This window comes from Trichomonas vaginalis, chromosome II (genome assembly GCF_026262505.1).
Source record: "Trichomonas vaginalis G3 chromosome II, whole genome shotgun sequence".
NCBI lineage: Eukaryota > Parabasalia > Trichomonadida > Trichomonadidae > Trichomonas > Trichomonas vaginalis.
This window is the reverse complement of record NC_067204.1, coordinates 16,859,985-16,873,144: the sequence shown is the minus strand read 5'-3', so window position 1 is coordinate 16,873,144 and position 13,160 is coordinate 16,859,985. Positions and strand designations below refer to the sequence as shown.

Sequence of the window (13,160 nt, the reverse complement as noted above, 5' to 3'; positions counted from 1 at the left end):
TCCAAGATATCCATAAACCAAGCATTTGGTGTTGAACTAAAGATTTTTATCATGAGTGCTTTCTTTGTCGCTTTAGAAACATAGGGGTCCTTGTTTGGATTCGTCATTTTTTATCCTATAAGAAATGGGTTTATTTGGCGCATTAGCAGGAGTTGCATCCAGATTTTTGCCCGCAGTGGGAACAATAGCCAGAGGTGTATTTGGAGTTGGAAGGAAGATTTTGAGTACATTAGGTATACTTAAAGAGAAAGCACAACCTATTATACAAACTGTACAGAAAGGTTGGGATGTAGCACGAGATGCAACAAATCTTATTCCAAATCCTGAAACAAGAGGAAAAGTTCAAGGATACCCCTCTTCCTATTGGAAACGTAAGGCTTCTTCGAAGTGCTCGAATGCGATTGGCTGCTTTGACCATCCGAAATGAACACTTTTTGTCCGTTTGGTCAATGTTTGTGTCTCGTGCCATAGTCGACGAAAATAAGACAAACAGGTTATATATGAGTTTGAGACCGAAGAATGGTGTAACTCGACCTGTCCATTCAAAGACTCCGAGGGCGACCATGAAATTAAACGGAAATTAGCTAGGAAGAATATAAAAATTTTTATTTCATGCAATGTTTTTATCTGTGCCGTCTTCAAGTATGCCCCCAATACTTACGCTTGGAGAGGACATGAACTTGCGTGAAATTTTGTCCAATTTGAATCGACCCCATCTTTTCACCGACCATACCCATTTCAATGAGTTTGTTGATCTCCTTCTCAGTTCGTCATGAGTGCGTCAATGTCTCATAGTAACCTGACTTTGGATTTGACTTCGGAGAAGATATTTGTTGAGTTTCAAGACTCCTTTTGCGAACTGAGGGTAAGACCAATGTTCGACAATAGGTTTTAATGTGGTTACTAACGCACTTTGACCTTGAGTGAATTCGTACTTCAAAACAAAAGGAGAAAACCTTTCAACAAGTTGTCGACCTTCTCATAATGTTTACTCTTCATCTCTTGAGTTTCTTAATGGAATATCCCCAGTGTCGAATTCATAAGCATTTGAGTGTCATTGCAAGTTTGGGTTGAAGCTTTCTAATCTCAAGTTGTTGTTGCTTTTCCACTGTATAGTTCTTCCGGGAACTCACCATCTTCGTTTGGATATTCCAGTCGGAAATATATTGGACAACCTCATGTATGCAGCTTAAGGTCGCATAGTATATCTTTTCATCTGAGTCGAACTTGTCGCAACCAATTGGCCAGTTTGTGGAAATTCAAGTGAGTCTCTTATCTTCTGAGAAACTTCTCCTGTTATCTAATTAAGTCGAAGCAACTGTTTCATATAAAACCTTCTGACCTAACTCAGATGCTCTCCAATACAATTTGACGTCAATTGATGATGCTCAATGGAAGTTTGTTTTATAGAATCTTGAAGTTCTTGCAACCTCATTGGAAGTTCTTCTGGTTCAGGTTGGTATCCCGAACATCCTCCTTGTGGAATTGTTACTTCTTTTGTACTAGAACTTTGTCTGGAACAACTTTTGGTCTTGCTAACAATGAAAAGTTTGTTTCGTCTTTTTGGTACAAAAGTTTCTGTCAGCTTGTCATCTGGAATTGGTTCCAACAAACCTTTCTCGAAAAGAATGTTTCAGCTCTGACAATGTTGCACTTGCCTTTTCCGAACAATGGGTTTGTAAGACTTTCGTTCAACATGAAGTGGTTGTGGACAATTACAATCTTCAACCATGGTAAATTGAACTCAACAACATAGTGTCATGTGAAGAACCTTTAGCTGTAGGTATGTTGACTCGGATATTGACATTTGCCAACGGGTGCAATTTTTGCCAATTGACCTCTGAGAATGTACCTTGTCTTCACACATGACTCAAGATACTTCATCTTCTCTTCTGTAACAAGACCGAGTTCCTGAGACATGTAAGAATGCAAGGTTCATTGACAATTGTTTCAATTGAATTGTAAATTCCATACCTTGTCAAGTCAATGTCAGACTTATTTATGAAGGGAAGTATCCAGCATGTTGTCTGACTGCTTGAGGGTTAGGTTGGTACCATTCGAACCTGACACTGCAATTCCTTCAATTGCATTCAAAATGTCTGAGTCGGAGTCAACCATTTGTTCTCTCTTTGTAGTCTTGAAGAGGTCAAGAAGCATTGCAGCTGTTGTGACATTGCCATGTGCATAGTAAATGTGACCATCCAAATCTGTTATGGTCAATCTGAGATTGTGTCCTTTTCCTTATTTCCATCTTGAATTGCAGCAAGTACTCCATGAAGCCTTCTTTGTTCTTTCCTTCGTCAAAGTTTACTGTAAAGGTTCGACCAGATGTAATTTGACTTCTAACTTCACGATACTTTTCATATGCATATCTTGTTTCTTTCCATGGGAGCATGACCATCCTCTGCACTACCTTTTTTCCTTCTCAAAGGATGCAATTGTTCGTCATGTTTCCAGTAGAATCTGGCAAAGCCGTCGTGTCCTTCAACTTGAGGTTCACTAACATCGAAAGGCATGTCCATAAGACGTTCTTCTTCTAACCTCTCTAGTCTGTTTGGATAATTGGCACGTGCTGTTTCCAAATCCATTTCGTAGCGAAGACCAGACAATTTGTCATAAGACTTTTATGGGTCTTCCCTTCCTATATTTAAAATTCTTCGAAACTCTCCAACCATATCTTTGTAACTCTGCTTTTATTCTAGCAGATTTTCTATTCATTCTATATGGGGGCATTTTTATAAAAATAAAAAAAATATTTTTTTCTTTACTTAACATAACCGCCTGCTGCCATAAGTCTTTGACGCCAACCCATACCAGCTAATGAAGGTTGACTTGGTTTAGTTTCAAACTAAACTTTGGTTTGGTTTATCTTCAGTTTTTGGTTTTTCGTCACTTTTCGGTTCTCTGACTTTACTTCACTTGCAGAACAGTTGTGTCGTCAACATCTTCATAAATATCATATCTTTGTTTTTGTTTTCCTTTCAACTTTTTGTGTTTGTTGTAAAGTTTAGAATATTTCGACTCTAAGTCAATGAGATGTTCTATAATGAACTGTTGGTCAGTGAAGTAAACTTTTCCATCTGTTGTCTCGAAAGCTCCTTCAGACTTCAATATTTTATTTGTGAGAGTCTTTTCTTTTTTGAGATACTTGCCGTTCCATTTTTATGAAAAGTGACTTTGTAGTTAGGGTTTGTATTTCCAGACCTGGCACTTTCTATTATTGAATTTTTCTCTTCATCTGTAAGTTTTTGACAGGTTTTGACAATGGTTCTGAACTTTTTTGTTTGTGGTGTCAAATCTACCGTTTCAACTTCTTCGGTCATTTCATCTCAGTAAAAAATTTTAGTTTGGTTTGTTTTCAACTGGTTGTTGTTGTTTTTTAAGTCGGTCTAAAACTTCCTGAGGTATAGGAAGAACTTGACAAACACGTTGTGTAACTGCTGGAGCCGACAAATCCATCTTGAACCCATTTGTCTCAATGCTGTATTGTTCATTTCATCTCAGTAAAAAACTTTACATTCCCCACGTTTGAGGCGGTTGAGCTTGGTTATTGTTACCCATTGTTGTGCATGGTTATATCCTCTGTTAAAGAATACCTTGGTCCATATAGTGTCCTGCTTGGTTATAGTAGTCATTTGCTTTGTTATAATAGTTTCCTGCTTGTCTTCCTACATTGTCCATCCATCCTTTGGACTTTCCTCTTGTTTCAGGGATTTGGAATTAATGTATTTGTTGGGCATCTCGGTGCTACTCAACTTTCTGGTAGAGTTGTCTAGTAGGTTGATGCTTTCTCTTTAAGTATATCCATAATGTATCAAAATCTTCTTCCAACTTCAATACACTCTGGCTATTGTCCAACTCGGGCAAAAATCTGATGCAAACCTCCTGTAATCTGCGCCAAATAGAACATTTCTTATAGGATAAAAATGACGTAATCCAACAAAGGACGATAGTTTTAAAGGGCGACAAGAAAAGAAATTCAATGATAAAAATTTAGTTCACCACAGCACTGCTTGTTTTGGATGCTTGGAAAACATTCCAGAGGTATAGGGAGAGAGATGGATCACCTATACTGTTAATATTGTTGGGTCCAAACAAGATTACTGGTGATCCATAACCATTATGGGGTGCAAAATATTTAGATATGAAAACTGCTGTTGACAATTTCGTTGACAAATACATCCAAGAACACTGACAATTGACCTGTGAAAGTTTTTTCCAAACTCAGAGGATGATGTACTAAAGATATCTGCGTTCAAAAAATGAAACGAATATTTCATTGTCGAAACTAACCATTCTGTCTCTTGGTTGTATTGGAAGGATTTGTATAAAGATGTTAAAGAGACTTAACCGCAAGATAAAGTGTGGTGAAAGCAATGATAAATGTTATATGAGAATATATGAACTTTCTTCCATGGGCAAAGATGAGACAGTTTTAAATATTTATCATGAGCCGTAACAAAAATGTTTGGGAAACCACTCCCCAAAGGAAATGAAAAACAACCTGACTTAGACGAGAAGACTATATATTTCTATAATTTTATCAAAAGAGACAAACTAAGAAAGAATGCGGCTTCAAACTTCAGAAAGGTGACAAAGTTAAAAGAATAGACATACTAGAACGCGGACTACCCTTGTTTGTAAAAAATCTATTGGACTGTGATGACTAACAATGGAAACCGACGGTCTTCCAGAATTCGTGTTTTCGGTTAAAATAGGAAGGAAAGTAGTACAAGAGACTAATTATTGAGTTTTGGAAACTATGCAAATTTTACTACAAGGCGCAGAAGATAAAATACTATTGTCTAGACCTGTTCAAAACTTGTCAAAGTTCAAGGGGTGGATATATCTTTCAAGACAGTTCCTAAAAATTATACGAACAACTCCTGAGTGATGCTAAAGAAGTTGGAAAATGGGACGAATAAGCATTTCTATACATTTCGTAAACTGGTCTATGGTGAGGGTGGCATGTATTCTTTTACTTGTGTCGTTGTTTCGTATAGTCTGAAACGTGATGTTATCGGTTTCCTCCCCTCAGTGTTAATTGCCCAGTAACAATTTTAGCAAAGCCCTGAACGTTTGTCTTTAAAATATATCCTTTTACTTTTGTCATTGCTCTGGGCAATCGTAATATTATGCTTAGCCAACCTGCTTGATGATGTAACTTAATCTCTGTTAGTGATGGTGTGCAAGGTAAATTTCACTGAAATCGTTTTACTTCCACATGTTTCTTGAAGAGTTTGCACAATATCAAAACTGTCGGGGCTATTTAAGTCAAGTTCAAAACCCAGAACTGTTTTTTGGTCTGGTAAGTTCATTGACGTATAAATAGAGCCCTATATGGATATAATGTTTGAAGTATTTCTTGTTAATGTGGATTGGAGGCTCTGGTTGTCTGTTTCTTGTCTAAGCATTGGCGGGTATTCATTCGCTGTCAAAGTTTCTGGCATTGACTTTAAATGTTTCCTTCAACTGTTATCTAATTGTTTTAGGTGTATTTTTACGCTTGTACCTTGGATTTCTTAAGGTGCCACCTGTTTTTAAACAAGGTCGAAGTGTCAGTATTATGTCGGTCTCTCCTAACAGTTTGTTATAAACTTGTATGTGTATGAGTCTTAAATTTGGCTTCCTTCTGCTAACTCAATCGTTTAACAAAAGTTTTATTGCTTAAGTCTAAACATCCTGAAACCGTCCTGTATCTAGCTTTAGTTTTAAAATTCGTTCGGGATTCCATTATGATGCTATGGCTGAGTTTCTATAATGGTGTGCATTACTGTTTTGTCTATGGACTATTGCTTGATTGCTTTTCCTTCTTAACTTACTAGCCATCATATTTGCCTTATCGCTTTTTTGTTTTAAGGCTAACGTTTAAGTCTTTATTTTCAGGATATAAGAATTTGTGTATTGAGTTTTTAGATATTTCGTTTTTCAGCTCTCGTCATTCACTTTGACATTTTATGTTCAATGATGTTTTGTCTGCTGTTCGGAGAGTTGTTCGTTTTTGCAAGCCATTGGTTAAGTCTTTATTCTTCTTGTTGGTATTGCATCGTCTACTATTCTGTTGTCAGGTTTGTTTGGTCACATGCTGCTTTCGAAAAGAAGTTCATGTTATATTTTCGGTTTAAGTTCTTTTGGTTGATTTATACATGGAGGTATGTTATATATTGTCTGGAAACAGAAACTCATCTGGTCAATTGGGGTTTATTGTCAGGTTTTAAGTTTCTGTCTTTCAAGAATCAATATCCTTAGGGAAAAGTTTGAACGTTGTTGTTCTTATTTAGAAGCTTGCACAATGGAAGTTGTCGGGTTGTGTGTATTTTTCTCATGACGCTGTTTTTATATTGACATTTTTATTCTGAGGGATAGAGGAGGATGATTGTCTTGATAGGAACAAGAAAATTCCAGAGTTGTACAACTAAACCCATTAGAATGAACTTTTACCTAATTGTCGTCAAAAGGTTTGAAGAGCATAGACGTAAGCATGAAGGCTATCGTTTTGGACCTGACCATGTAAGATGGTCTAAGAGACACATTGTACAAAAGATATTGGCTTTCCGGTAGAATGGAAGTTCATTTCAGAAGCCATACATGGTTTCCGATTTAGGTCGGGTTTTGAAGGTTCGATACTATAACAAGAAAGAAACGTATGTATGAGAAATTTGACGGTGAAACCCTTTACAAGTTAGTTTTTGGGCTTGTAAACTTAGATAACAACTTAAGGTTTTCAAGAAAAAATAAAGCCTGATATTAGATGGGAATATCAATACAGTATACATGTGACGAAGGAGAATACATCTGATATTTGTATGACAGGAAAAATGCAACTTGTAAATCAATAGAATAAAGACTTTGAGAAAAGTTTTATTTTTCTTTACAAATATAACACTTGCATGGATAGTTTATGAGGATGTTTTAAATAGCTGCAGGATATCATACAACCAGACTTTATGAAGTCGGAAAACCCTAATGGAATATGAAAATTGTTTTCGACAAGTATGGCTATGGTATTGTTATTGCTTCATTTTCTGGCGCCAAAACTCTTTCTTATGCTTGGGCAAATGAATTTTACGAAAACCTATCAAAGGTTATAAGAACAACAAGTGGAAGTATTTCAGACTTTAAGATGGTTTTACTCCAGTGGGGAGAAAAAGAATAGTTTCATTATACATTTCGCTGTTTTGTTGATTACTTAATTAGTTTCATATTTTAGTTCTATCGTGAATATCTTTTGATAGGTAAAAATTAATTTTGTCTTAATAGGTTGAAGGTGGTTGAGAGTTGGGGTTGCAACTAGAAACTGGTTTGCAGTTAGGGCTGTTTGTTATAACTAGTTTGCTTTTCTGGGTTAGGGGTCTTTAGGTATTAATAGCCAACAACTGACCTACTTTTACAATATTGTTTGGGAACTGGGGGGTGTCCAAATCTCTTCCTACGGTTTTATTCCATTCCAGTATTACATCTTCCAACATTTCGGCAAGAAGTTTCTATCTTGCTGAAGTGAAACCCATTTACTAAGTAGAAAGATCTAAATTTGCCTAGGTCTCTTACGTTTCCTGTTGAAGTTCCATAGATTTCTTTAACTGGAGATCATATCATTTTCTGTTGTTCGCTCTGGTTAGAAAACGATTATCTGGGTCAATCCTGTGGTTTGGCGGTCAGCTGATAAAGTTGTTATTAGTCACTGTCAGGGTGTTGTATAAAATTCTTTCCATCTCGATATTTTGGCATACATGGGTGGCAAACGCTACGCATGTTCGATTTGACATGGAGTTTGCATTTGGGGGTACAGTCTTGCACTTTGACCATAGTTTGCACATTCAGTTTTGTATTTCTATTCATTTTGAATATTCTCTGGGTGTTGGGATGTCTTGGTTTGCTGTGCGATTCGCTAAGTCTGTGCGTCCATGTTAATATTAGATTAAGAATATTCTTTACGAGTAACATATAATGAACGATTTGCAGCATGTGGTTGCATCTTCATATTCATCCTGTACTTTCGTTCTGCACGTCAAAGACTGAAATGAACACAATGGGAAAACTTAAAACAAGTAGTCGATTTCCAAACAAGATTTATTACTAATAAATTTATTTGGTTTATGACGACTTTCATCTGGTTTATGACGGCCTTCGTCCTCAGGTACAGGTGCGTATTTTTGGGTCCGGATTTATTTTAGATTACTCATATGTTCATTGTATGGTTTTCTTGGCTTGTGAGGGAGCTGGCTTGATAGGAGGTGTTCGTCAGAACCAATGTTTTTTATGTTATGTAGAATTAAAAGGCAGTGATGTTATTGTTAGGTAAGCGTTGGTAAAATTTTTTCTAAAGGGGTCTTTTCAAGTCCATCTAGCTGTGGGTATTGGAAAATGTCCGCATTGTGTTTGATAGTGAAGGTGGGTTCCATTATATAAGCAACTTTTCCTTGTCTTGTTATAGTCTTGCATACAACTTCTGGTCTAGATTGTTTACAATTCTCATCAAACTCTATACGTCAATATGATTTTCTGTCCTGTTTGAAAAATTGTGTATATTTAAGATGATAAGCGTTTTGGACATAAGTGTTTCATGTACGATGAACTCCTTTTTAGTTTGCGACAACTAAGTATTAATTTTAAGTCCTAGCAGGATTAGGGGTGTGTGTCTTTGATTCGTCGTATTATTTTGGCGGTGCTTTTGTTGCGTAGGAACCTTGTGCATCCTATAAGTGAGGTGGTTGTTGCTCTATCCTAAGTGTAGTTATGTGTGGGTGGGTGTCCATCTCCTACTACTACGTGTTATGTCGTTTTCTTTATGGCCGGGGTGGGTTGGAAACTGTTTCAATAGTAGTGGTTGTGTGTCTGGAGTTATGTTTGAGAGCTGTCGCAGTATTAGTTCTCGGCTTGCAGCTTCATTACTGATCTTTATTGTGGAATATTGTAGTGAGAATTGTGTGTAGAGTGATGAACTTCGCACGTGAGAGTGAGAGTGTGTGATGAGTGCATCTCTGTTTAGTTTCTTCAGGGTTCTCTGAATGTTGCAGGTATTCGTTGTTGTACATTCTATGCTTATTGGCAGAGAGAGGTAAGTAGGTTTTGGTGAACAAGTTCATGGTTAGTATTGAAGGTAATTAGTTAATATGAATGGGTATTTAACGCCGAAATAAGTGAAGAAAAGTGAAAAGGCGATGAAAAAAGCGGACATGATAACGTAATATCGTGTGCAAGTGAAATGCGATTGTATGATTAACTGGTTGTTGTTTCGGGGGATCCAGAATGGAAGGCTTTTGGCTGGCTTTTCCCACGCGAGCGAAGTTGAGATGAATGAATGAGTTCGTGCGAATTTCGCCATCAGAAGGATTGTAGAGTGGTTTCTTCGAAGTGGTGCGTCTTTGCCTACAAACTTCGATATGCCTTTAATCAGGTATACTCATCTTCGGAGGCTAAGGGCACGCAAGTGTGGCGCATCTTATCTTTTTTTTAAAATGCGTATTTGAATGCAAAGGAAATAATTGAACTGTCGTATGAGAGATACTCCGCCCGTTCTGGAGATGGATGACTGTCTTGAGAAAACAGAGTTAATATAAGATTCATGCTGAATCTTACGCATCTGTTAGTTACTAATAGGTGGGGAAACATTATAGCAGTCATATAATTCATGCTCTGGAGCATGATCAAAGTTAGTGAATTGATGTAAAAAGTACTTTGTTTTGTTTAGATATGGGATTGATAGACTTGAGTAAAATGTAAAAAGTAGATAGAAGAGTTTCTAAAAAGATATCAATAGAAGTTCATGAAAAGTATCATTAAATACAAAAAATAAGAAAGTTTGAGATTAAAGTAAGTTTGATTCGTCTCGGTTAAAAAGTTTGAGGATATTTCTCGCATAGGATTCTTAGCTTCAGGTAGTATGAAGCATTCATGTCGAAAGGTTTTCAACGCCGCATCATTTCAGAAGTAAAATATTTTGTAGAGTTGTTTTTCTTCTTTCAGCATAATTATTGGTCACTAACAAGGGACTCCAGACGATGTTGTTAAATTTACTGTTTGACCAAGTTTTGCTAATTTCGAAAGGTTCTCTGACAAAGTTGGAATGGATATTGTGGTAAATAAGTATAATAATGTTTTTTTGGTGTGAATTCAACGTACAGCTATTTTCGGAGTATTTTTTCAGGGCACATATTACAAATATTGGGTGTTGCATGTCAAAAGTGGTCGCGAAATAGCTTCAGGAAACTTTCAAGTGATCAATTAGTGGCCGGGAAGTATTCTATTTATAGCTGGGATTTGGCATTGCGTGTACTAATCTAGGAAACTGCAGGATTTGAGACTTGTTTTTCTTTCGGGAGGTAGTTATTTTTTTGAGAGTGATTATAGTTGGTAGAGTTTGGAGGTGTTTCGCGCCGCTTCGTTGTGTGTAATGTGGGGTCGACGATAAGTTGGGTGTGATTTGCTCTGTAGGAAATTACTGTTAGCCACTCAGGAATCAAGAATTCGAGAAGAATTACTGATGAGGCTTATGAAGAATTCTGGTAGAAGAATCGATGAAGGCTGGGTTGGTGAGGTATAGGGTTTGCGGTCCAATGCCATGTTGTTACATATGTGATTGGATAGTATAGTTGGGGCGTAAGGCTTCCGGTGGGGCGTTGTTTTGGTGGGGCGTTGGGGGGTTTGTGGTGTTTATGATAGTATTCTGTATTAGTTGTGTGTTGTGGAGATGGTGTCTTTATTTCTAAATTTAGTTCATCAAATAAATGCAAGATTTAGGGTTGATTTAGGGAGAGAGTATTTGAATGAGTAAGGGAGGCAGCGAGCATATGCCAAATAGAGATTCCGGTTAATGCTGTATCTGGTCTGTGTTATATGTTCCCAGGATGGGCTATACGTCCACAGATATTGTGGGTGATTCAATACAGAGGTACATTGACAGCTCGGGTTTTGTGTAACGTCTAGGTGGCTATCTGTGCCCGTCAAGCTTAAAGGCATAATAAGAGGGTGTGTTTGCATTCTAGGTAAAGTTTCATGAAAAAAACGACTTGAATGGTAGAGAGAGGGGTTGTTAATTTTGTAAGAGAAGATAGAAGAAGCGACATGCACAGTGATTGGGTCAGATGGCAAGTCTCTTTCATAGGAGATGCGGGTGATCGTATGGTTATAGTATTTGGATCAATGTTCCTTTACGTATTGGTAAAAGGTTGACTCACATACTCATAAAACTACAAAAGGAAGATTTAAGATGCGGGCTTTTGAGTGCGAACCATTCGCTAAGTTGTGAATATTCTTGAGTATAAGATCGGGCAGAAGTGTGTCTGAGATTGGTCGGGTATAGAGAGGAAGTGTTTGGGAAGCTTGGTTTAATTTCTTGATTCGATATGGGATGAATAACGTGCTGCGCATTCTGGTGTTTAGGTGATTAGGCAGAGATGCATGCTTTTTTTATTGATTGTGGTTTTGTTTATCATTTTTGATGTCGCGACCTGTTTTATTCTCTTAGAATAAACTTTTTTCATGGAAGGATTATTCAACTTGTTGATAGAAAATTGAATATTGTAGATTATTTGAATTTTTTATTACGCTCTCTCAATTTTTGTTCGACAATTTCCATTGAAAACGAGAACAATTACTTGCATAGGAATTGTTTTATCCTTTTTTTTGTTGCAGGGAAATTTCAGGGTGATAGGAATATTTTCCATAGAATTTGAAATTAGGGAAGATATAAACCATGCTAATCTATAATACACGTATTAGTGTCTTGATGTTTTGTTATAGATTCGTACAAGATTAACTTTTATGAATTAGTCTGGTGGTTAAATGATACCCAGTTCTGTAATTGCATGAATTTGATTGTTATTTGATTCAAAGTTTATGTTATTATTTTGCTTGAATTTTTTTAATAAATATTTATGCATGATGGACTCAAAAATAAACTTAATTTTAAATTAGTTTTTATTTGATGCTTCTCGGCAAATTAAAACTTTAACTATTTATTTATGTTTAATTTCCTCAATGTGTCAATTTAAAAAGGATTTATTTATGGATAAATTTCGTAATAAATTAAAATAAAAAAATATAAAATTTATTGAAAATACTTTTAAAAAATGCTATGGGCTAAATGGAATTAGTTCTTCCCTCTTGTTTTTCTTTAACGTAAGAATTTGGTGAGTTTGGGGGATTTTGGTAAAGCAAAGTAGAACGTCTAGGTGCGGAGAATGTATTGAATAAGTCTATACTTTCTATGCCCTTATGACTTTTTTTTCGCCTTCTGCCCCCCGTAGGTAGTCTCCTCCTAAGTAATCCTCATGATACCATCTCAGCAGCTTTGCGGGAGGGGGGTAGTCATCATAGTGAGTGAATGATTGTCCTAGAATCCAGTTTCGCGTGTCTGCTTATATGACGTCTGTTCATGGGCAGGTTGCTACTTTGGGGGTAAAAATCAATAGCACAAAGCCGTTCAGGGTTATCGAAGGGTAACTGATACAGTATATACAGACCTTTGATCTTCTGTCATTTCTTTTAGATTTTGCTTCGTAACAATAATGCATCGTAGCTATCACTCAGTTGAAGAAGTTATGACAGGGTGTGCAAGTGAATTTTGCGTTTCTTGGTTGTATCTGCATGACGGTGTTTTTGATTCGTTGGGGGGTCTTCCGTGGGGTTCGTTTTCTATACTAGTATTTCTGTAACAACAATATCTGAAGATAAGTTCCAAGATTGTCCTTTGTTTGTTAGTGGTTGATGGTTTAGAAGGATTAAAATCTAATTAAGATTGAATTAAACTCATTTTCAAAATGGCAGACAAACTCATTTCGTCGTATCGCGATTTGGCTCCATATTTAAAATCTGAGTTGCATAGTGTAGAAGATTAAAGCTAATTTTGCGATAGAGGTTATTCGGTTGGAGCCGGAACTTTGGTCCAAACAGGGATGTGTGTGGGGGTCTACAGATAGCAGCGGCATCATTGGGTTTTACCAATGGTTGATTGGTGTCTTTTTTCCTATGTAGTTGAAACACTGATTCCTAATTTCGTGAAGTTGTCCTATTATGGTAAAGATATCTCTAAGAAATAATTATGGATAATCTATTATAGACAATATTTATTACTTTATTAGGTATGATATAGATTTTTTTGATTATGGCGATTATGTCGATTATGCTTCCAATAAGAAAACACATTTATACTGATTTTT

At 36.6% G+C, this 13,160-nt stretch overlaps 1 annotated feature.

Moving 5' to 3' along the window:
• Positions 1-244: part of a mobile genetic element that runs on past the window's edge.
• Positions 245-13,160: the final 12,916 nt, after the last annotated feature.